Genomic DNA, 22,637 nt, shown 5'->3' on the forward strand with positions numbered 1-22,637 from the left:
AGATGCAACCCAAATTGGCTGGCTTTTGCTTGTTGTGTATCCCTGCTCTGAAAGATTTAGGGCAAACCAAGCTGTACATTTTTTACTATTTGTCAGTGTCACCACAAGCTACTGCGATGTATTAGAGCTTTCGCAAAAGACAGGAATATAACAAACATCCCTTCCCCTAGGGAGAAAACACAGCAAGTGTCACTAACAAACACCTAAGTCTCGGGAAATTTTGCATGCCTCTATGCACCTGTTCTAAAAGCTCTGGTACTATGCGAAAACCTTAGCTTTGTTTTGGAAGATAACAAAGAAACTGGGTTCACAATACCAACAAGAAAGAAGATCTAAAAGTCTGACTCAAGAGGTGAAAAAACCCACTCTGAAAGACATACATTATTTTCTGCACCTCTTGGGATTTCCTTAAAGGCCCGATTCATAATGGTTGATGCTTCCACCCAGACCTAGTTCCAGTCCTGACAGTGATCCCTTTTCCCCCATCCCCTCGCCATCCTTGATCTAATTCTTTTGCAGTTCATCTCAAAAAGGGGTGTCCAAAAATCCCAGATCCTCCCTCAAAACAGAATTCCCGTTTGAAGTCTTATTTCTGTGCATTACACCCACTATGCCAAATTCACATCAACACTTTAGCCCACCAACACCCCAAGCTGAGCAAACCCTAGTATAATTAAATGCCGCCTCCCACCTTGGCTTCAAAGCTGATTCTTCTGTGTCTGCCTGGCTCTCACTTTGCATTTACTGATACTCTCCTCATCTATCAAATGTCAAAGCCAATTTAAAAATGCAAAGATTAACCGATTCCAAAAAGTTTCCTTGACTTGAGGTCCCACTTAAATTTTTCCACCTAAGACTTAAGGTCTCGGATGATAATCAGCAGCTTGCTGTTGGCACTTGGTATGTTGGTGTGAGAGTGAACCGAGGGTGGCGGCCAAGGAAACCAGCCGCCCACTGCCCACATCAGACTGCCTAACGCACCTGCTGGAACAGAATGCCCCCCACTGTCGGCATGTTGGCAGCGATCTTGGGTAATACGGGGGAAAAAACCCCACCAACCTTGTGCAGGTAGCAAAGAACAAAATAGGTTTTATGTAAGCGCAGTCCAACAGTGCGCCAAGTTAAAATGGTCAGGAAAGCTGAAAGGGTAAAATGCCACCGAAAATGTCTTCCTCATTTTATTTTTGAGAGAAAGGTGGATGGACTACCCCCTTGGTACAGCACTGAACCTGTGCACTATAACATGTTCAAAACATACAACCTGCAGATTCAAGTGGATTAAGAGATTTTAGAAGGTTATGTAGAATTAGCATCTTTGAGAAGCTCTTTACATAGACATACCCTATGAATACTTGCAGGAAGTGAACTATCGTGGGAAACAATGTGCATATCTGTTTAGTTAAACGAGAAGTCAGAGAAGAGCACCACAGAGACAGATAGGTTAATGATTGCCTCAGTTCGTTAAATGTCATTTCCATGCTTCATGTCAAAGTTCAGCCAGACAGTTCAGAACTGCACTAGGACCATTATTATTTCATGATACTTGATATGAAGTGGTTTGTAGCAGCAGCTTCTGAAATTAATTTCTAAATTCTCAGCTGACTCACTTGTATAATTTGTCAGGCACTTGTGGTTTCAATAATCGTTAATAGATAAACCAAAGGTACAGTGGCTGGACCTTAAGATATAAACTTGTTTATATGCAGGCCCAAGGAAGGTTAATGAGGCCTAAATATACAGTATGCAAAACTAGAAATGTTCTGTGTTACAGACAGCCTTGTGCCCAAGACACCAAAACACTACAAATACACGTAACAGATAATATTGAAGGGGTTTATGCTTAACATGTACCTTAGGATTAAGAAACATGACCACAAGATTGCACGCACCTACATCTTGCATATTTGAGTTAGCCCTAGAATGCTTTTTCAGACTAATTTGGTATCAGATATAGGGAAAAATGAAGGAATAATCAAAATTTTGTGAGAGGAGTATAATAGACAATGTTAAGTAGTCTTTCTCTACTACACTTTCTACATTTTCACTGCTATCAGAATTTAAGAGTTTGCCAGTTTACATGAGCTATATATAGGCAAAAAATAAATACTGAATTTCAAGTAGGATGACTGCACTACTGAAGAAAATTTTCAAAGCATTTGCTCTGAAGATGCTTCCTTCAACAGGTATAAATCTCTGCTGCATAAGAGACAAGAGGCACTCAGAAACAAACCTACAAGATTTCTATAGAAGAAAAATCACGCCTTTAAAGTGTTTTGAGTAAAAGATATTTCTAATATCAAATTTGTTCATGTCTTGCTATTCACAAAGCTTGGCTAGTTGAAGTAGATGGGCCAGTTTTATTTTTGGATATAGCTGGTTTCTAGAATCCTTAGGATTTGTGTCCAAAATGAGCAGGTATCTCTCTTCATTAAAAAGTACTGCAGAACGTCAGGATGAAGAAATGCTCCAATAAAAAAAAAAAGTTACATATAGCTTTATCCTCTTTATTCTACATTAATATCTTTGTTAACTCTGACACTATCTCAAATTTATCTTGGTGTTATTATGATCAGAACTGGATTCCTGGAACTGCACGATATTCCCCTGCCTCAGTAGCTGTGAGAAGATGCTGCCGTAGGTGTAAAATTCACTTAGACTTTATTGGAGTCTTTGATGAGTAATAACGCACAAAAAGCTGTTGCGTAGGAAGAGAAGAGTGACCACATCAAAAATTCCAAAGGCTGCTGGTAATGCAAGTCCCAGAGAGAGACTTTGTCCAGAAAACATGTTAAAATCTATGTTGGGTGGCAGCAACTACTCAGAAAGGCACTTAGATGAGCAATGGAGGTACAAGACTATTATTACTCTTTATAGTAGTATCAGTAACCCAGAAATGAGGGTGATGGCTATCCGTAGCTTGCAGTACAAGATCATCTAATGAATTCTTTATCATTTAGCACAGGCTCCTTCTTTTTACTATGAGAAACATCCATTTACAAAGCCTTCACTAACAGTAACGCGAATTTTTAATTTAGGAACAAGGTAGGCAACATGACCATTGGAGGATTTTAAGATGACTTCTCTGTTTCGAATGAAGTTGCCTTTGTACCAAAGTGATGATGCTGCTTCTCCCTTGGTCTCAGGTACACCACTTCTCCTCCCTTTTAGCCTCAGGTTTGCCTACTCTTCCCTTTTACTCCCTTTCTCTTTTACAACCACTAGACCCGAGTTCCCCTAAGGATTCTCTTCACTGCAGTAACCGGCCAGCCCATTACAGAAAGGGCTGCTGCCTGTGTACCTGGGCACCTTTGCTAGAAGCAAACGAGCCCAAGGCCTGCAGAAGCATCCCTGACTCCAGGAAAACTCACCCACTAGACACAGCTGATGCAAGGCCCCTGGAAGGCAGGGATCACTGATGATCAGGCACCCTGCGTGCCGCCAATGGATCAGCTGGCCCGAACCAAGGCAAGGTACCAGCAGGTCTGCAAATTCTACCGGGGAAAAAACAGAATTGCTCCAGGCAGGTATTTTCTGCACCTTAAGAAATACTCTCCAGACCTGGAGTACCATGGGAAGACAACACAAATAACAGATTCTTCCTTTTAACTTTGTTCATGCTATCCATCAAGAGGACATAATTTAAAGTGTGAGTGTGTTATTTCTGAAATAAATACTCAGCTTGTCCGGCAAGCTTTCAGCTGTAGTACCTAAACATCAGTACTGTTGTTTGTGGAGGACTGTTCCTACAAAACCAAAAATTACGAATGTGTTCACACAGAGAGCACAGAGGTATATTTTGCACTACAGGATGTCAGGGAGAAGCTGAGTCCCCCAGGAGCCAGAGCTCCCATAAAGTCATGAGAGAGCAGAGATTCTGGGTTGCAAATGCTGCAATACTGAGCACTGTGGTGCACAGCACATACACTCACTGCCTAATTTCTAGGTAAAGTAGCAGATAAATCAACTGCACGCTTATTTTAACCTCCAAGACATACATAGTGCTTCAGCAGCACCAACAAAACCAGTCCCAAATGGCCAGTCTTACCCAGGACTCACACTTAAATCCTACAGAAATATTTAAAAGACAGAGATGTTGAGAGTTAATAAATATTTGGGTTTATATTCACCAGTGTCCTCAAAAAAGTGATGCACAAAATGGGCCAAATTTGGGAGAACTGGACCCCCAGCTCTTCCGTAACTCTATTGACGGATACTCAGAATGGAAAAGGGTTTTCTATGAGCTTAGCAACATCAGTACAGGTGGGAAACCTGCCCTGGCAGGGCTAATCTCATCTCAGTTTCTTGACTAGAGCATTGACATGCACAAGCACATTTGTTGTGACATTGCTGATGTAACAGACTTATAAGTGTGTGGTCATGAAGCTGAAAGGGGTCTGGAGACACCACTCACATCCACACATCTGTGCCAAACAGGACAACACATCGCCAACTGCAGCAGCACCGCAGGTCACTACTACACAGGGAGAAGGAAACCCACGCTCCTTCCATCTATTATCCATTCCCCCATCTATTACCCAGTCATCTGGCATTTGCCAAAAGAAGTATCCCAGCATGTGCTAACAGAGGGAAGAAGCAGAGAAGCTTCTACCCGCCTGTGACCCTCTGTCTTGCAAACATCGTGTCGCCCCTGCGGGAGCCTGGACAAGTCATTCACCAGCTCTGTACTACTGCTGTCGTAACAGGGGAAGGAGGGGGCAGACAAGCAAATCCACTAAAAATGAGTCAGACAGAGTCTTTATCAAATGACTCAGAATAACAAGTGAATAACAGGGATTATGAAAGCACAGACACTGTTGCATGAGGCCATTCATATGACTTGTGTTCCCCAGTGACGCAAGAAGCAAATGAACTGAGGACTATTGACAATGTACGATTCCTATCTCGCCGCCTGCAATACAATTTAGAGGATGCTTCCAGAGATAGGCTGAGCCAGAGATAAAATGTGACATGAGACAGCTGGAAAAGAAAGAGAAACAGACTAAGTTGATTTTTTTTTTTTGCACTTTTTACCCCCAGAGAAATGGGAACAAACCAATTGCTAAAGGCTTATCAAACAGGGCTCATTCTTCTAGTGGTACTTCTTATTCCCCTGGAGAAACAGAAAAGTTTTCTGCATGACTAAGGCTGTCTGGAAACATAGCTCCTCAAAGCCACACATGCATCACCTGACACTACAGAGCATCTTTCTCCACCAGTCAGACATGGGCTGGCATGAACGTCAACTGAAACCCAGGCCAGTACTGTGCGCAGACCCTGAGGTAACTACAAAAGCCTAAATCACTATTATTCCTCCTAAAATTGCAGCAGATAAATAGAATGAAATCCCAGGGTCTGGCACCAGGATTTAGTGGCTGTTTGACATCCCAGAACATCACCCAGTCTCTATGCCAGCAGAAAACTAATACGACAACACCCAAGGCTTTTGCAGCACTTTCTGACCTATCTTCAGGTCACCTGTCCAAAATCTTACCTCCACTTTACAGATGGGATAAAAGAATGTTAAGCACAGAGAGCAGTGTTTCAGTGGTAGTTAAAATCTCTTGCGCATGGGGCACACAAGTGAAATGGTCACTCACTGGTCACATCAAAGGAATGAAGTCACCACAAACCCTCAGGATTTCAAAACACATCAGCTGTCGGTCCACTTGCCTTGCATTTCTCATCTCTGAAAAAAACCAAGTTACTTCAAATTCAAAACCATTTAGAGTCAAGTGCTAAACACATTGAGTGAAAAGAGATAGGGAACAAATGATAAATAGTTCAGATTAAAAGATGACCCAGATGAGCAGAGAGGCAACATTACCATCTTCCAACGTGGAACAGAACAAGCCCTACAAAGCAGCAGCACTGTGCATCACTGACATACATAAAACCTGTGGCACCTACTTTGCCTCTGGATGGAAACCTCTTTAGGAATGGATGGTGCTACTTTCATTGACTTTGATTCTCCATCAGAAGTCAGGAAGGAATGGAGGGTTTTAAGTGCACACATTCTCCTAGATTACTTTGCACAAACTCCTCCATGGGACAACCCCAGGAAAAACTACACTTTGAATGTAAGAATTCCAATGAACTATGTGTCACATTGGTAAAATACTGGTAGATTTAGTATTTTCTAATATGACACAATACTAAATAATTGCCTTAACCTTTCCCCCAAAAGGTAACTTTTTTGATAAAGTTCACGAGCACTTTTAGCCACTAGAGATCTCTTGGTCATTGCTAAAAGCCTATTAAATTAACTCCATTTTATCTAGCTAGGCACCTCCCATAACTTAGGCATTAAAGACAATCTCTTCATTGTAGTCCAGATAACAGAAAGGAAACCTAAGATCCAATAGACTATTTACCAAAATCTTCTTCTCACCTGGCTTCATATATTCTGATAGATATTCTTTTTCATAAAATGTTTGTGATTGATTCGTTATTTTATGAGGCTAAAGAGAGGACATATCAGCTTTCTAAGCCACTCTTCCCAAAAGAGATGCTACTTTTCATCAAGAAATAACAACAGCCAAAGTAGGGCAAAAGCTATAGCAGCAGCTTGAATGATACCGAAATGGCAACAAGTATGCCAAGATCATCAGAAGCATTATTGGAAGAAAATTAAAAATAACTTTCTCTGGCCTAATAGCAGAATCACATTTGCTTATAAACTGCAAATCTTAGTGTCCATCCCTGATGTGATATTAAAAACAGCAACACTCCTCCCTCCCAAAAAACACCCACAGACTTACAGACTGACCCAGCAGATGGAGTTTCTAGACTCTGCCCCCTCTTTTAACTGGGGCTAATTAAAACAACAACAACACTTCTTTCTTCTTACATTAATTACACAAAAGGTTATGAAATACTGTGGTACAGAAGCCATACAAATTTCTGAAACAGAATCTGTATTAATTCCCACTTCTCTTTAAATCTTCTCCTTGTGATTTGGTTTTGCAGCCAACGTTATTAGTAGCACGAAAATCTCAGCCTCGGCTTTCTCCCAAAACCCGCTTGTTTGCTACAGAATTTGCCTGAGCTGTTGTTTTCCTGATCCTGTAACACTTCCAGTCTGGTTGAGTTTCCGTAACTCTGTGGATCAAGTAGGATCATTAGCTCTGCAACATCTGAAGAATGCTAAATCTTGGAAACTGGGCAGGAAAACAGACAGAAACACCTCACCAGTAGCCACGTGTGTTTTAAAGTCAATCAATATACTACAGGTTTCCCACACTTGATCTGTTCAGGAGTTACAAATGGGTCTCCTGAACTTGCAAGCCCTATATAGCAGGTCAGTATTTCTTCTGAATTACCCAAACACCTCATAACAGCACTGTGAAACACCACATGGATCTGTTCAAGAGCACTTCAAAACTTCGTGCAGCTGGAGTGCGTCTGAAGGAGTGTTCCTGATACAAAAGCGCAGGACTAGCTTTAAGCTCCATTTCCTTCACTTAACATTTCCTTCATTCCTCATGTTTAGTCACTTCTGTCTCTCTTTAGAATGATTTATTCCCAGGCATATTTAAAGGGTATTAACCTATGCTTCCAGAAAGCAAACGTGCTCGTAAATTGTTTCACAGAACACAAATCACTTCTATCAGTTACCAACTCTTCCTTCTCTGAATTACGCTGTAGAGCCTGCTGGCCTCTGCATCCAGCAAAATTGGAAGCCGCTGCTAAAGCAATTTTTGAAATCACTGCCTCTAGCAAAGTGTTACCAAAAAACCCCCAACAAAACACCTAAGTCCCAACTTTCTCTCTCCTGAGTTATCACCAAGGAAAATCCCTAAAATCACACCACACTGACATAATACTACAGGAACCGAAGACTTAAAATAAAATTATTCGCGGAGGGCAAATGCCTTTCCAAATCTCCTCACATTCTGAAGGTTCTCTTTGTTGTCTAGTTTTCTGCAGTTAGGTTTTCGCTCTAAAAGCACAACTATGATTTCTTCTTTGCAAAGGGTCTATACGGTTCAGTTGTTTTCACAAATGTGTTTTGGAGGTAGGTGAAGTAACATAATGTCCTACTGTAGACTCTCAGGGTTCTTCTAACCGTTTAAGATCTGCATTTAACCTTTCCAAACGTTTTTTTCCTCTTTCTTTTTTTCTTCTTTTTTTTTTTTTTTAAACCTTTGAGCAGAAGGTAAATAAACTGTTAAGTCATGATCCAATAGTGTCACAAAAAATTCCTTGTGTTTTTTTCAGGGAAACAAGGACCTCTCCCATAGTCACTGACTGTTTAGAGACTTGTAGCATTTGGGCGTCTGACACTCTTCCCATCATTTGCTACAGACTGGCTTCCTAGGACATTAATGGACATTAGTTGCTGTAGACTTCCCTTTGAAATTCAAACCCTAGTTATAAGCCCTGACTATTTTACACTTATTATTTTTGACCTCTTTTCAGGATGCAGCAGAATCACACACTTTCTTCTAGTCTCTGGATGAAGAATTTGGTGAGTTTGTATTGCCCTGTACAGAAGCTAAAAATACCACTTTAGAAGGACTCAAACTCAACCGTTTCACACAATCAATTCTCTTTCCAGGGCATTTTGCTTCCATTAAGAGATCAAACCATTTTTTAAATACCCCAATAGCCTGCACAAACATGATTAGGATCACTTTAACTAAGTGACCTCAGCAGGAAACAGATGGGACCCTAACGATGGACAGTAGGAGCAACTCATAGATTAACCATTCAAGAGGCAACTGGAGACTTTCTGTCATCTGCGGGGTAACTCAAGTGACAGCCTGCACTGAAAAACATGAATCTCTTCTCTTATCATACAACGTCGTATCTGAGCAGCTCCATTCAAGTGTTGGCCACAGCAGACCGTATTCTTCAGGGTGAGTGGTCAGAAATGGACAAATGGGGTAGCATGATGGGAGCTGAGCTTTATTGCACTGAAAGAAATAATTTTGAATTGCCCATACAGATCACCAAGCTCTGAACTGAATGTGTCCAAATTATCAAAAAAACCCACAAAAAACCCCAAAAAAGCAAAACCCCCAAAAGCATCACATTCAATACTCCACAGCAAAACTCTGATCAATGGGTAAGAGAATTACAAAAAAGTTAAAGAGAACAAATAGAAATACAAAACTAGTTCTGCATATAGCTGGTATGCCTTAATTTAAACACATTGTTCTGTTTTCATAGTCCTGGAGATCTCATCTGGGCATCTAAAGCAATCGAAATTGCAACAGGCCTATAGGAATAGACAGTGAGAAGTGAACTAGCTCTTGCCTTGCACTGAGGGCTAAGAAGAATTACTAAAAAGGAGAGTTATACGTGGTACGGAGACGGCAGAATTGGCAAACTTTATCCTCTGAAAAGGCTACAGATAAATCCACTGGGATTATCTGTGAAACAGAATTGTGAAAAAAAAACAAACCCCAAAACAACGCATCAGACCAAAGGTTTCTGATGCAGTACACAACCAGCATATGGAAGGATTTTTTTCTTTTTTTTTTTTTGACACAAAGCATGACCTGCAGCCAAAAATTCAGAAGTGCTGCACAGATAATAATAAGAACCACACTTGCATGAGATACTTGGACTTCAACAAGCCCATAGGCTAGAAATTGTAGCGCTTCACAACCTGAAGTCCATTAACTGGCAAGCGTGCTGTAGGTTGTGTTTGTTGAGGTGGTGGTGCTTGGTCCTGGTCCCCTGGAGAGAAGGGGACCCCGGGAAGCCTGGGGGGGGCCAGGGCCAGACCCATGGAGGAGCAGGGCCAGGGCTATGCCAGCAAGCTCCCCGGGGCAGCGCCAAACACCGGCGAGGAAGGAATCAAGGTGCCATGTCAAAAGCCAACAGCCACTCGGCAAGATGTGACCTGCTACCCTTTTTCATCTCAAGCATGACACAGGAATGAGAGATTTTTAGGTTAGGCTAAAAAGCATAAACCAGCCGATTCAGTGCAGAGGTCAGTGTTCCCAGCAGCGTGCGCCAGCTTGAGGGCAGGGTCGGACCTGAGCACCAGAGCCAAGAGCAGCTGCGGGATTTAGTCTGCTTTAAAGAAAAAAAGAATTTTTAAAATTTATTCTCTGCAGAGTTGCCACATCGACCAAATCTGAGCACTGTACTAATTTCAGTTATATGTGTCTCAAGGGGAAACTTTTCATTTAGTTAAGCTGTAGACAGTCAAAACATGATGAACTTCAAGGTTGTTTATTCTTTTCTGAGAAAATAACAACTTTAATGATAAGATCATTAGAGCATTTAATATTTTAGAGGTAAAAGTGTTGGTTGGATAATTCAATAATTGTAAATAGATGTATGTAGCTGCTTTCATTGAAAGGATAAATCTAATAAAATGCAGTTAATATTTGTTTTGTTCATACAATTCATACAAATTTAAAGGCAAGATTTCTGTGTTGATAAACTGGGGTTGCAGGAAGGGGCAGGAAAACATAGGCTGCCTTTAAGTTAGGATGAAGCCATAGTATTTGCCACTTTGGATATCACCAAGCAGAACCTCAGCAGGAATAAGTTAGGGTTAATTTAATGTGTTGAAGCTTGTGTCAGGAAAGTAGCCTGAATTACATGCAGGAAGCATCAGGCATGAAAAGGCAGCATTATCTCTAATTCTGAACAATGATATCTTCCAAGGAAACCCAACTTACCTTGCAGTGGTGGGGAATACTATCACCCACTTTTAGAAAAGGGAAAACCAGGACACGGGGCTAAAGTGAATGCAAGCAAGATTTCACAGATGCAAAATTAACAGACCCTGTTTAGCAGCCTGTAATCAGCTCAATCAAGTTGCTTCCTAATACTTTTCATGTTTTATTTTAACTATGATTTTAATCTAGCTGGGTTTTTTAATTAAAAAAGAAACCTGAATATCCACAAATCTTTATAATTGAAAAGAGAGCGATTTTTTTTCCTTGAACAGAGCTGCTACTGATTTGCCCATGTTTCGTGGTCAGAGGATACTGGAAAAATTCAAGAGTGATGATAATGAGGTGCCATATTTTGCTCAGATTTTTTTTACTCTGCCTTAGTGATTGAATGAATTTTACATTTTTGTTGTAAGGGATTCTTATTTTTCTTAGTTCTTGGACACTGAGGCCACGCAATTATACAGTACTTGTCTCCTGCTCAGGAGCCTTGTATAGCAACAAAGACTTCTGAGCTATGCTTGTGATGGAAATCATTAATTCTTACAGCATTTTTTCGGTGTCCAAAGGAAATTAGCAGCTCATTGTTATTTCCTGCTCACCCCCAAACTGCCTGGAATAAAACAGAACAAATAAAATCAAAATCCCTCAATTTACTAAAGGAAAGCTCTTTAGAGGGACTGGTGTGACTAGAAACATGGTGCCTAAAAATATTCAGCCTAGTTATTCTGCCAAAGTGAAGGAAGTGTCACAGCAGGGTCACTGAGACTGCAAAATGAAAATGCATTTTCATGTCATTCTTTTATGTATTCTCATCTACCTGGCCACATGTTGCAGCTGGAATAGAGCCCTCAACAGGTGCTTTATGGTGCAAATGGTAAACACTTGCACTTCTGAATGTGGGGACAGTTTTGCCATCGACTGTAAGAGTTAAAATGAGGCCATTAATAGGGATGTCAGATACAATGGCGCATTTCTGGCTGTCATCAACCTCATCCTAACAATAACTAACAAAATGACCGAAACTGCTTTTGACTGTTTGTTCACGATTAACTTTTCTTACGTTGTGAAACAGTCTATTACGATACATCAAGGCACCACCAAAATGGGCTTGTGACTAATCAGTAAGTTATATTGCACCTACAGCTCTGCACAGGAGGGACCTTCCTGCTCTGCATCATTCATAAACTTAACTGGAGCAACGCAACAAAGCTAATTCCAGTCTTGGCATCATTCTTCAGTGAGTGCTGGGAAAGTGCTTATTCTCCATTACTTCAAATTTATTATCCAGCTCTCATAAATGAAATTATTTAACAGGTTTTCATCTTGTCAACTATTAGGAAATGGCTACAATGCAGAAAATAAGATTTCGTATCTAGCCAGCTGGACGGGTTGTTCTCCTACGTTTTGCACCACCAGAATGACTGCTCTTCCATGTCTTTTTCTCATTCTTATATACATACACACAAAAATATATGAAGAGGTAAAAGTAGGCATGAATTGTATGAATACGCACAAAATAGTCTGCTCTTCGTATGAATGGACAACGAGTATCTTCTACTACATTAAAAATGCGATAATAGTTTTTTATAACTTATTTGTATATAGTGAAAAGACTGTTTTATCAGTTGGAAGACATACTAGAGAACCCCCCTGAAAGTTGAATAGAAAATGTACTTTAAAGTTTACCATCATATAAACATTTTGTCCTTGACAAGAATTCAGCAGTTTACAAAGGTATACAGTGGGATATGGCTTTCTACGGTTTTACCTATCGAGGCTTTTTGTTGTTCAGTGCTTTCTTGAATGGGAAAGCATAAGAAAACTCAAAAATATTTCTGATGTTTCTTTCCAGATAACAGTGATGTGTTCAAATGTCACTTTCAATTCGATATCTCCAAAAAAGCCCCTCCATCATTTGTTATTTTACCAGTACTCAAACATTTGAGTACTGCGTTCAGTTTTGGGCCCCTCGCTACAAGAGGGACATTGAGGTGTTGGAGCGTGTCCAGAGAAGGGCTACAAAGCTGGTGAGGGGCCTGGAGGACAAACCTTATCAGGAACGACTGAGGGAGCTGGGGTTGTTTAGCCTGGAGAAGAGGAGGCTGAGGGGAGACCTTATCACCCTCTACAACTACCTGAAAGGAGGTTGTAGAGAGATGGGGGCTGACCTCTTCTCCCTGGTGACAAGTGATAGGACAAGGGGAAACGGGTTCAAGTTACGTCAGGGGAGGTTTAGATTGGATATTAGGAAACATTTTTTCACTGAAAGGGTTACTAAACAGTGGAATAGGCTGCCCAGGGAGGTGGTGGATTCACCATCCCTGGGGGTGTTTAAAAAAAGGGTAGATGGGGCACTTAGGGACATGGTTTAGAAGTGGCTTTTGTCAGGGTAGGTGAAAGGTTGGACTTGATGATCTTAAAGGTCCCTTCCAACCCCAGCAATTCTATGATTCTTTATATCAGTATCTGTCTTCTAAATATAATTCCAGGATGGGATTACCTTTCATCTGTTTTAAGATTCCCAAACAGGTCATCTTTATTTAGATGCAAATGAATTTTGCCTAAATTATTGCATAAGCCACAAGCCTACCTTTAGTTTCCATAATTCCCTGATAATATTATTATGGTCACTGGATAACAGAGATTGTTACCGGGAAACTAATCATGACGAGTAACTTTTGAGAGCAACAGGTTACGTAATTACAGACTTCACCTTGCTCCTATTGAAGCCAGGGCCGGAGCAGGGCCAGAAGTCCAGATTCCCCTTCATGAGGAAATGTCAGCACTTGTAACTGAAGGCCCTGTAGTCTTTCCCTCTTCTCACTGGGCTTATTCAGAAACTACACCCAGAAGCCTGCAAAGATCTTTAAGGCTCCCCAAGAGGAATTAAGGCTCCTCAGCAAGGAAAGCTTTATACAAGAAACAGAGGCCAGGCCCAAGCACCCCTCAGAAGATGTTGGGGAACGGCAGGGCAACATAGATAAGTTGCCAGGATGTGTTCAAGGCCAGGCTGGATGGGGCTTTGAGCAGCCTGGTCTAGTGGGAGGTGTCCCTGCCCATGGCAGAGGGGTTGGAACTAGATGATCTTTAAGGTCCCTTCCAACCCAAACCGTTCTATGATTCTGTGACCAACCTGGCTACTGATAACAGGGTCGTTGCGCTTTGCATGTAACCAAATGTGAAGGACAGTCACCAAATGGCCACACAACTCAGAGGGGAAGAAGGGAATGTGTGGAAAGGAGCATTCAGCACAGGGCAGAGCTGAGCACCGAAGACACCTACCCACACCCTACACCACTGGGAGCTTCCAAGGCATTTCCAGGGAAAATCCACGCTTGTAACTTCCCAGCAACTGAATCTGTCCCCTTCATTTTACATATTACACTGCTTTCTCTTTGCCTGCCGCCCATAGCACTGCGCATCCCCTGTTGTTCTTTATGGCATGTAACATTCCCCTAACAACTCAGACATTCAGAAAGTATGTCAATGCATGCAATTAAAACATCTGAAATCTGATGCACATGCTGCCCTGCACCTCCAGAGCTACTTGTAAAAGCACAACAAAGACAACGTTTTCAGTTGTACCTGCTGCTACATCCTTGTATTTAGTTTCTTGTTTGAGAGAGAGAGATTCAATACCAAACCACATATTGCGTGAGCCACTGAAGTCAGAGCAACATTCTGGTGGGTGTGCTAAGTATCATTTTACTAAAAACTTGGGGAGGAGGGTGAGGAAGGAGTCCCTGGCTGGCAGGCTGTTCCAAACTCTGATGCCTTGCCTGTGGCTCCCACTCAGCTGCCAAAAATTCATGTGGACAACCCAGCAGCCCTCACATCCCTTCAACCAGCCTCTCCGCTGCTAACCTGGGCGTACAAAGATACAGATGGTCTCTCCCTCAGCCTTCCTCTCTTGCTGCACACTCTCTAGCAGCTCATGTATATTTTTTCCATTACAATGGCCTTCCCTTCTAATTGCAGAAGGGTTAACAGGCATGGAAGAAATTTCTCATTAGCCTCTTGGCAAAGGAGAGAGTCAGGTCAGAATTGTTTTCCCAAACTGGATATCAAGGGAGGAAACTCCACAGAGTATTTTTTTTATTATAAAAAGTAGGATTCCAGGGATAGGGTCTCTTTAATACCAAAAGATCTTTGCAGCTACTTTTTCTACTGACAGCCTGAGCTCCGCTGTCTGTTGCCTTCAGAATTACAAATAACTACCAGTTATTCAGAGAGCCCTATTTCCTATGAAGAGTACAGAGAGAAACCGACGGGCACAGACAGTAGATCATCTCCACAGCACGGACAGCAGAGATGGGAACAACTCAGCAGCAACAACGAGCTCAAGGTACATTCTCTAATGTCGTGCCCTGTATCAGTTTTAATTGATTATATTTGTGAGAGAGACACATCCTTTAAAGCAGTGTTTATAGAAGAGCAGGAATACATACCACAGTGACCCGAAACAGTCGGTTACTTGAGTAGGCCTAACTCATTTTTTTGCTGCCCATCCTACCTCAAAAAATAAACATCCAAGATTTTGAAGCTGCTGCGGTTGGCAAGACAGAACACAGTACCTACACTTAAGTATATGCAGTGTAATCATGTTTCAGCTCCTGCTCACTTCAGAAGTTGTGATTCCCCCTACATCAGTGGAATAACATATCACTGCTCCATCGTCACAACACAGATGCTGTGATGCATCTGGTAAGACTTCACGTTGACACTTGTAAACCCCGTGTTATGACTGCAGCAGTAGAAAACAGTGTTTAACGTTAATGCTGCTTTCCTGGAATACAGTTAAAAGGCATTATGAGAGAACATCTCTAGGAGCACTATGGAATCTTTGTCAAAACACTGTCAAGACAAAAAAATATATGCAATGCTGAGGGAAACATGTCCTATCTCGGTTACAAAGAACACTATGGATCACCAAAGCAGATTGTTAAATCAATCAGTAGTTCACTTTGCATTACTGAGCTCTCAGCACATCTGTCTGTCCAAGGAAACTACTGCTATGGTTGTGTCCACTTCCTTATGCAGCCACACAGCACTGCATTGCTTGGGATTTCAGCAGTGCCAGTAAATATTGAGTAAACATTTGTATTTACTCACCAATTAAAGTAGTAAAAGTATTTTATTCATGCAAGCCTCTCCATTGCCCAATTTTGGTTTTTTTAAGTCTGCATTGTGGGACTAAGCTATTTCAAAACACCTTGTAAAGTCATTATAAATGTGAGGATAAATCAAAACATCTTTAGGAAAAACAAAGCTCCCCCTAGCTAATCCAGATAAACACTGTGCAGATAATACATTTGTTACAAGTTCAAAAACCTGAAACAAATTTTTTGTCGTGTTCACTGCCTCTCAGGATCCAGTATTCAAAGGTACTCCCAATCCTATGATTAAATCACCCACTAATGTTATGAACTGAAAGAACTGCATTGCAAGGACAGTGATGCACAACACAAGGAATGAAGTCATCTCATTGCAATATCATGCATGACAAAGATATAGGTACCGTCATTACAAATGATAAGAAATAAAGCAATAAGCAGATTTACCTGGAGTAGTTACTGTGTTCTATTCCTGATCTGTCTCACACTCCTTTCAGGATAAACACCCCTAAAGTAGATTTCCCGCTTTGTACTAATATTTTATTCACGACATGCGTGTTCTCCATTCTTAGGTGAAGAACTGTAAGGTTTTCAGACGGAAGGCAGAGAGCTGGGGGAACAGAAATCCCCCCATTCCCAGCTCCTGCAACTGAACTCTTACGATGCAGGTGGACAGAAGGATTCTGCTGAAGGGAAGGTGCAGTGTATGCAGCTCCTCTCAGCAGCGCTTCTCTCCCCAGCAAACGCAGCTCGCTCGCGGTGGAACAGCCTGCAGTAGAATAACAAGAGAATTTCTCAAGTGCTAGTGTAAGCGAAGGAGGGGGTGTGAGGGAAAGCAAGGAAAGAAAATGCTCGGGAAGCTGCTTCTCTCTTCAGCTAAGGCATGCTGTATGTCCCTCTCTCACTGGGGTCTTGTGAGGATAACCACACCAAAGATTTTAAGGCTCTGAGATACTATGTGAGACCTAACACGGACAGTTGGCTGAAATAACCAAGGTTAGGGAATGCAAAATATTAAGTTTCCAATAGCAACATCAACACCTCCCTGTTGTAGCTCCTGTAACGTGATGTACATTTTGAGACAAACAGCAATATTGTGTGAGGTAACATTCTGGCCTGAAATCTAGTTGCAAAATCAGTCTTGCTCTACTACCCCTCCTCGAGACTCATTTGCCGATTATTGAATTTCGTTTGATTTTACAGATAGCATTTTCCTCACTGTATTCTTTAATATTTCCTCTCCTCTGATGGTGAACAAACAACTAAGATGTTAACCCTTGCAGGTGCTTAGACAGCTGTGGTTGCAGCCCATTGGCTGGATGGTGACTGAAGTGACTATACGGATGAAAAACTGTTTTGCACGTACAAATGACCAGCAAAACTACACAGCACATGTGCTAGAAATTAAGAGAAAATCTTTTTTCAGGTGTATGTACGACTCATCAAGCCATCATGCAACCGGAGTGTAGAAGACCTGCTGGGACCCATGCTTTGTGCAGGAGGGCTGTTCACCTGCCATCCCCTCCCACAGGTCCCCGGCAGCTCCAGAGGCTGAGCTGATGCCCAGGATGCAGCGCTGGCACGTCCCTCTGGCCCTGTGGCTGGACCCTTGGCACGCTCTGCATGTCACCTCACAGTCAGCCCCAGCACGTGGCTGCGAACGGCACCTTTTGCATTAAACAACGGGAGCCGAAACATTTGCTCTCATACATATACTGCTAACAGATGGCAGATTTCTTTTTTTAAAAAGAATTCTAATTCTTAAATTGCTACAACCTCTTGTCCTTGCTGGCTTTAATTATCAGCTCTAAATGACATGAACTCAGTTCTCCCTTTCCCACCATTTTAAAACAACAATATATTTACAATTAGGTTTTTTTTTAAATAAAAGCATTGTTCTTTTAATAGTATTCACAACGATATAATAATGACTACACTTTGTAATCCAGTAATAATAGCTCAGAGAAGTCTCTCTTGGGGAGAATTTTCATACCCATGTGGTTTATATATGCTAATTCCTATGCAAATTAAGAACCCACTGACACATCCTATTATAATACTTGCCCATTTTGTACATGTATTTGGTGAAATCATCGCACTCATATTATGCTTTGTAAGGAGAACACATCCCAGCCCATATTGTTGGTACGACAAGAGATGAGATACGGATCCATCACGGGAGCGGATCCTCCACTCTGGGAGGTGGGTGTTCACTATCACTAAAATGGCACGGACAGTGGGTGGCAGCAGGCTATCATTTCTTTCCTATGTTACGCAATTAGTACTGTCAATCCCGGCCCTTCAAAAACTCAGACTTTAAGAAACAGAACAAACTGACGTATTTTTATTTACTACTTCAATATTCTAGTCTTTAAGATTCATATTTTCTGCTCTAAAGAGCCGAGCATCACAACTATTTTTAAAGGGGAAGCCTGAGCTTTCCATCTCTGTGGAAACTGAAGCTTCAAGGGAAATCACGACAAAATCCATAATAAAACCAGGACTGCCAGCAACCTCACATCCCATGTGAAGAAGAAACCACTTAATAACATCATGTTGTCACTAAACGCAAACTGCTGACAACTTACCAGGAAGGAACGGCAAGTAATGCAAGCTAGACCGTGAGTGCCATGTTAGCGTACGACACAGCCCGGCTGGGACACTTCTGGATGGGAAAGGGGAAGAGGTTCATGCTTGTGTGGGAAACACAAATGTCAGCCCAACAGGCAGTGCCATATGTGTTGCAGTGATGGTGCCTGCTCTGCTGAGAGCTGTGTCAAAAAGGCAAATGAAATTGCTGAAAAACTTTCAAAAGAAGAGCACTCCCTCAAGGCTGAATGCAGAGACCTCTAACAAGTCGGGATTGGGAAAATCAACGCTTTGAACAGCACTTGTATGAGTCCTGATCTAAGCCCTGGAGATGTGATGGATCTGACACATCAAAAAGAGAAGAGCCTTGTCATTATAGCTCCCTGTTGTGCGTTATTAACACAAGGGCCAGGAACGTCCACCCCTTTGTGAAGATGAGGCTCCTCAGATCTGTATATCAGAGATAAATGGTAGAACTGATGTGAATCGCTATTGTTACAGGGCTGGAGACCCCACGGCCTCCAACGAAACCCAGGGAACTGTACAAACAAGAGGCATTCCTTGCCTAAGGGAGCTAGTAATCTAAATGAAAAAGACAGGCAGGGAGTTGGAGGGGAAGCAGAAGCACAGAGAGGTGAAAGCGATTTGCCCAAGGCCACATAGCCAGTCAGCCAGCAAACCAAAAATAGAGGCTGACCCCCTTGATTGTCAGCCCATTGTTCTCTCCACTAGACTCAATCTCCCATGGTGGATGTGACATTAAATTGGTATTTCTGTTTTGCTGCTGTCATTTTTAAAAATAAAGCATGACGGCAACATCTCTGTACTGAGCGGCTGTAATCGAGGCCACACAAGCATTTTTAGAAACAATACCGTGGAGAACTTTTGCTAAGAGAAGAAATGAAGGCCCCCGGACAGAGGGTCTGGAGAGCACATCCTGGTTACCAGCTACTCCTCTGCCATTAAAGGCAAGGGTTACTGCAGTTTTGAAGGCTCTCAGCATCAGCGCCTTTACCAGAGCAAACCCTGGACAAGAAATGCAGCTGAAGAACGCAGCCAAGGGCAGACCCCATTAGGAACTGAGAGAGTATCTGGCCCTGCAGAAGGGTTAACAGCACAAGAGGATTTAGGATCATAAGGGTGTCTGCAGTAGCTCTCAACCTGGCAGGGTAAATTCTCCTTTGCAGAACTTGGTGCTGCCAAACATGGACTATTGCTGATGACTGATCAAGATCCCGGCTCCTCTGCACATCACTCCAAGCTGCAGGGCACTTGTCCTTTTAAAGCACCGGTTTTCATACCCCTTAAACGTCACTTTAAAATGTGGTAAAGTTTTCCAAAAGACCTATATCTACGTCTATAAATGCTGCAAGCAGTGTTACTTCAGACATCGCAAATGCAAAACCAGACTTCCACTAGTGTGTCCCTGAAGCAGTTTTTCAGAAAGCCCGAACAAGCATACGACACGGTGCTTGGAGGACTCTGCAGGAGGAAGAGCCACACGTGCTGTTCTCATGGAATGGGAAGAGGAATTCAATTACCTGTGTTCTGACACAAGGACAACTTATTCTGAGTGCATTGATATTTTATTCCATTCATTTCAGAACAAAACCACACAGAATTCTTTCAGTTATGTTTTTAAACATAGCTCCTTGGTATTCTATACCCAGCCTTGGGCCCCCAAACTGGAAGAAAGCAAATATCGCTCTGATCGTCAAGAAGGGCAAGAAAGCAGATTCAGGGAACTACAGGCTTGTCAGTCTCACCTCACTCCCTGAGAAGGTGATGGAGAAAATCCTCCTGGAAAGCATTTCCAAACACATGAAAGACAAAAAGGTTATTTGGAGTAGTCAGCATGGAGTTACAAAGGGGAAATCACGCTTGTCCAACCTCATTGCCTTCTACAATGAGATGACTGGCTTGGTGGACAAGTGGAGATCAGTAGGTGTTGTTTATCTTAACTTCAGTGAAGTTTGATGCTGTCTCCCATAAGACCATCATAGTCAAGCTGACAAAGCATGGGTTAGTTAAGTGGGCAGTGAGGCAGATCAAAAACTGGCTGAACAGCTATGCCCGAAGGGACGTGATCAGTGGCACAAAGTCCAGCTAAAGGCAAGTCACTAGTGGTGTACCCCAGGGGTCAATACTGGGGCCATTACTGTCCAACATCTCATTGATGACCTGAGCAATGGGATGGAGTACACCCTCAGTAAATTCACAGATGATGAAAAACTGGGAGGAGCGGCTGATACACCAGATTGATGTGCTGCCACTCAGAGAGTCTTCAACAGGCTGGAGAACTGGGCAGAGAGGAACCTCATGAAGTTCAACAAAGTGAAATAAAAAGTCCTGCACCTGGGGAGAAATAACCCCAATCACCAGTACAGTCTGACAGTTGACTGGCTGGAAAGCAGCTTTGCTAAGAAGGACCTTGGGGATCCTGGTGGAAAAGAAGGTGACCGTGAGCATCCAACACACTCTTGCAGCCTAAAAAGGCAAAGCACAAACACTGTCCTGGGCTGCATTAGGCAGAGCATCGCCAGCAGGTCAAAGAAGGTGATCCTTCCTCTCTCCTGATGCACCTGCATCTGGACTGCTGTGTCCACTTCTGGGTTCCCCAGCACAAGAAAGATATGGAGCAAGTCAAGGGAAAGGCCACGAAGATGACTAAGGGACCGGAGCATCTATGGAAGATGAGGAGAGGCTGGGAGAGCTGTGACTATACTGGAGAGAAGACGACTTGGGGGTGGATCTTATCAACGTGTATAAGCATTTGATAGGAGGGAATGAAAAAGAGGGAACCAGACTACTCTCAGTAACGCCCAGTGACAGGACAAGAGACAAAAGACACAAATGAAAACACAGAAAACTCTGCCTGACCCCAGGAAAACACTTTTTTTCCACTTTGAGGGTGGTGAAACAGGTTGTCCAGTGAGATTATGGAGTCTTCATCCTTGGAGGTATTAAAATCTTGACTGGATATGTTCCTGGAAAAACTGGTCTAGCTGACTCTGCTTGAGCAATGGAGCTGGACAAGATGACCCAACAGGTTGCCTCCAATCTCAATGATTCTGTGATTTGCCAGTGCTTCATTAGACAAACAGCACGGTTTGCTTGCAATCACCAAACCACAATCAGTGCAGGTGTATGCAAATATCTCACCATGGTTTCTTGGTGTGCTTGCTCTCCTTCTGCCACCAGCAGATCACATCAAATGAAAGAATTTAATGCTAGTCTTAAGTGTGACAAGTAATTAGTTCCTTAATAAGCAGTGCTAATTCACCTTTACATCTTGTGTTCTTTTGACAGCTGCTGTGCGTATTCCACCACTTCTAACCTTTTGGCATGTGAACCGCACTCATTCACCTCATTCTCACTAAAAGTCAAAGCGCAGAAATTAAATTAAGGCGGCAAGTATGTAACTGCGACTTGCATTATGGAAAGCACAGGGTACTACTTTAACAGATGCAATCATGTCTGGCACAAAAGCCAGTGAAATTTGTGAAACGAGAGTGAAACAATGCCATTTATAAAGATATTGCAATCTACTATCAATACAGGAAAGTTACAGACTCACATTCAGAAGCTGAAATGCGGAATATCATACTTTAAGCGAAGGAAGGAAAATACCTTAAGTACTTTGTTTATCAATGTTAAAAGCATTGCAACTTTCTTCAGCAATAAGCTGTCAGACTTCAACACATTATTAAATAAAGCTATTTAGTACTTGCTCCTCTCTTGGGAAAAAAAAGGGTAAGAAAACTGTTTTTGTAAAGTAGTAAAAATTTCACTACTCCTAGACTGACTTGATTGAGAAACTAGTAATTCTAGATGCCTGTAATACGGATTTCTCTTTATCTACTTCTAGGATATCCAAATACAAAACATATTTGAAAGTAGGTGGCAGAAGCAGTTTCTTAATTCCACATACCCAGATTTCCAATACTATCTGGGAACGGAGTCCTTTTCAATAACACAGGAAGACACAGAATAATGTCAGGAGCTCTATTATACAAAACAATTATGCATACAATTGAATATAATGTCTTAAATGAAATGAGATACAGATAAAGATTTTACAGAATTGTATGCATAGGCTGTTCTTTATTTTGAGAAAGAACTGCATCTTTCCATATATTTGGGTAATACTTATTAGTTCATGGGTGCTATTAGAAAATAATAATGGAATAAGTATCACTGGTTGCAACTTCTTTCATGAGAATCCTCTTCTAATTTAAATCAGTAAGAGGATTAAAAAGATTCACTTTATTGGAAAAAATAAGTTTCTGCATGT

General features: G+C 41.9%; 1 protein-coding gene across 7 annotated transcripts in view; it reads right to left on the reverse strand.

Annotated features, from left to right (window-relative positions):
• MYRIP (myosin VIIA and Rab interacting protein) overlaps nucleotides 1-22,637 on the reverse strand; it is a 235,759-nt gene that overhangs the window by 78,886 nt on the left and 134,236 nt on the right. Inside the window, exon 1 of one of the 7 annotated variants that reach the window (XM_074575271.1) lies at nucleotides 16,202-16,557. The exons of 5 other annotated variants lie outside the window; for them this stretch is intronic. The gene's annotated coding sequence lies outside the window, so the exon portion shown is untranslated. Of the gene's footprint in view, nucleotides 1-5,491; nucleotides 5,624-16,201; nucleotides 16,558-22,637 lie in introns of those variants that run through there. One more of the 7 variants, XM_074575270.1, reaches the window with a different exon arrangement.

Source organism: Larus michahellis, chromosome 2 (genome assembly GCF_964199755.1).
Source record: "Larus michahellis chromosome 2, bLarMic1.1, whole genome shotgun sequence".
In the NCBI taxonomy this organism is placed as follows: domain Eukaryota; kingdom Metazoa; phylum Chordata; class Aves; order Charadriiformes; family Laridae; genus Larus; species Larus michahellis.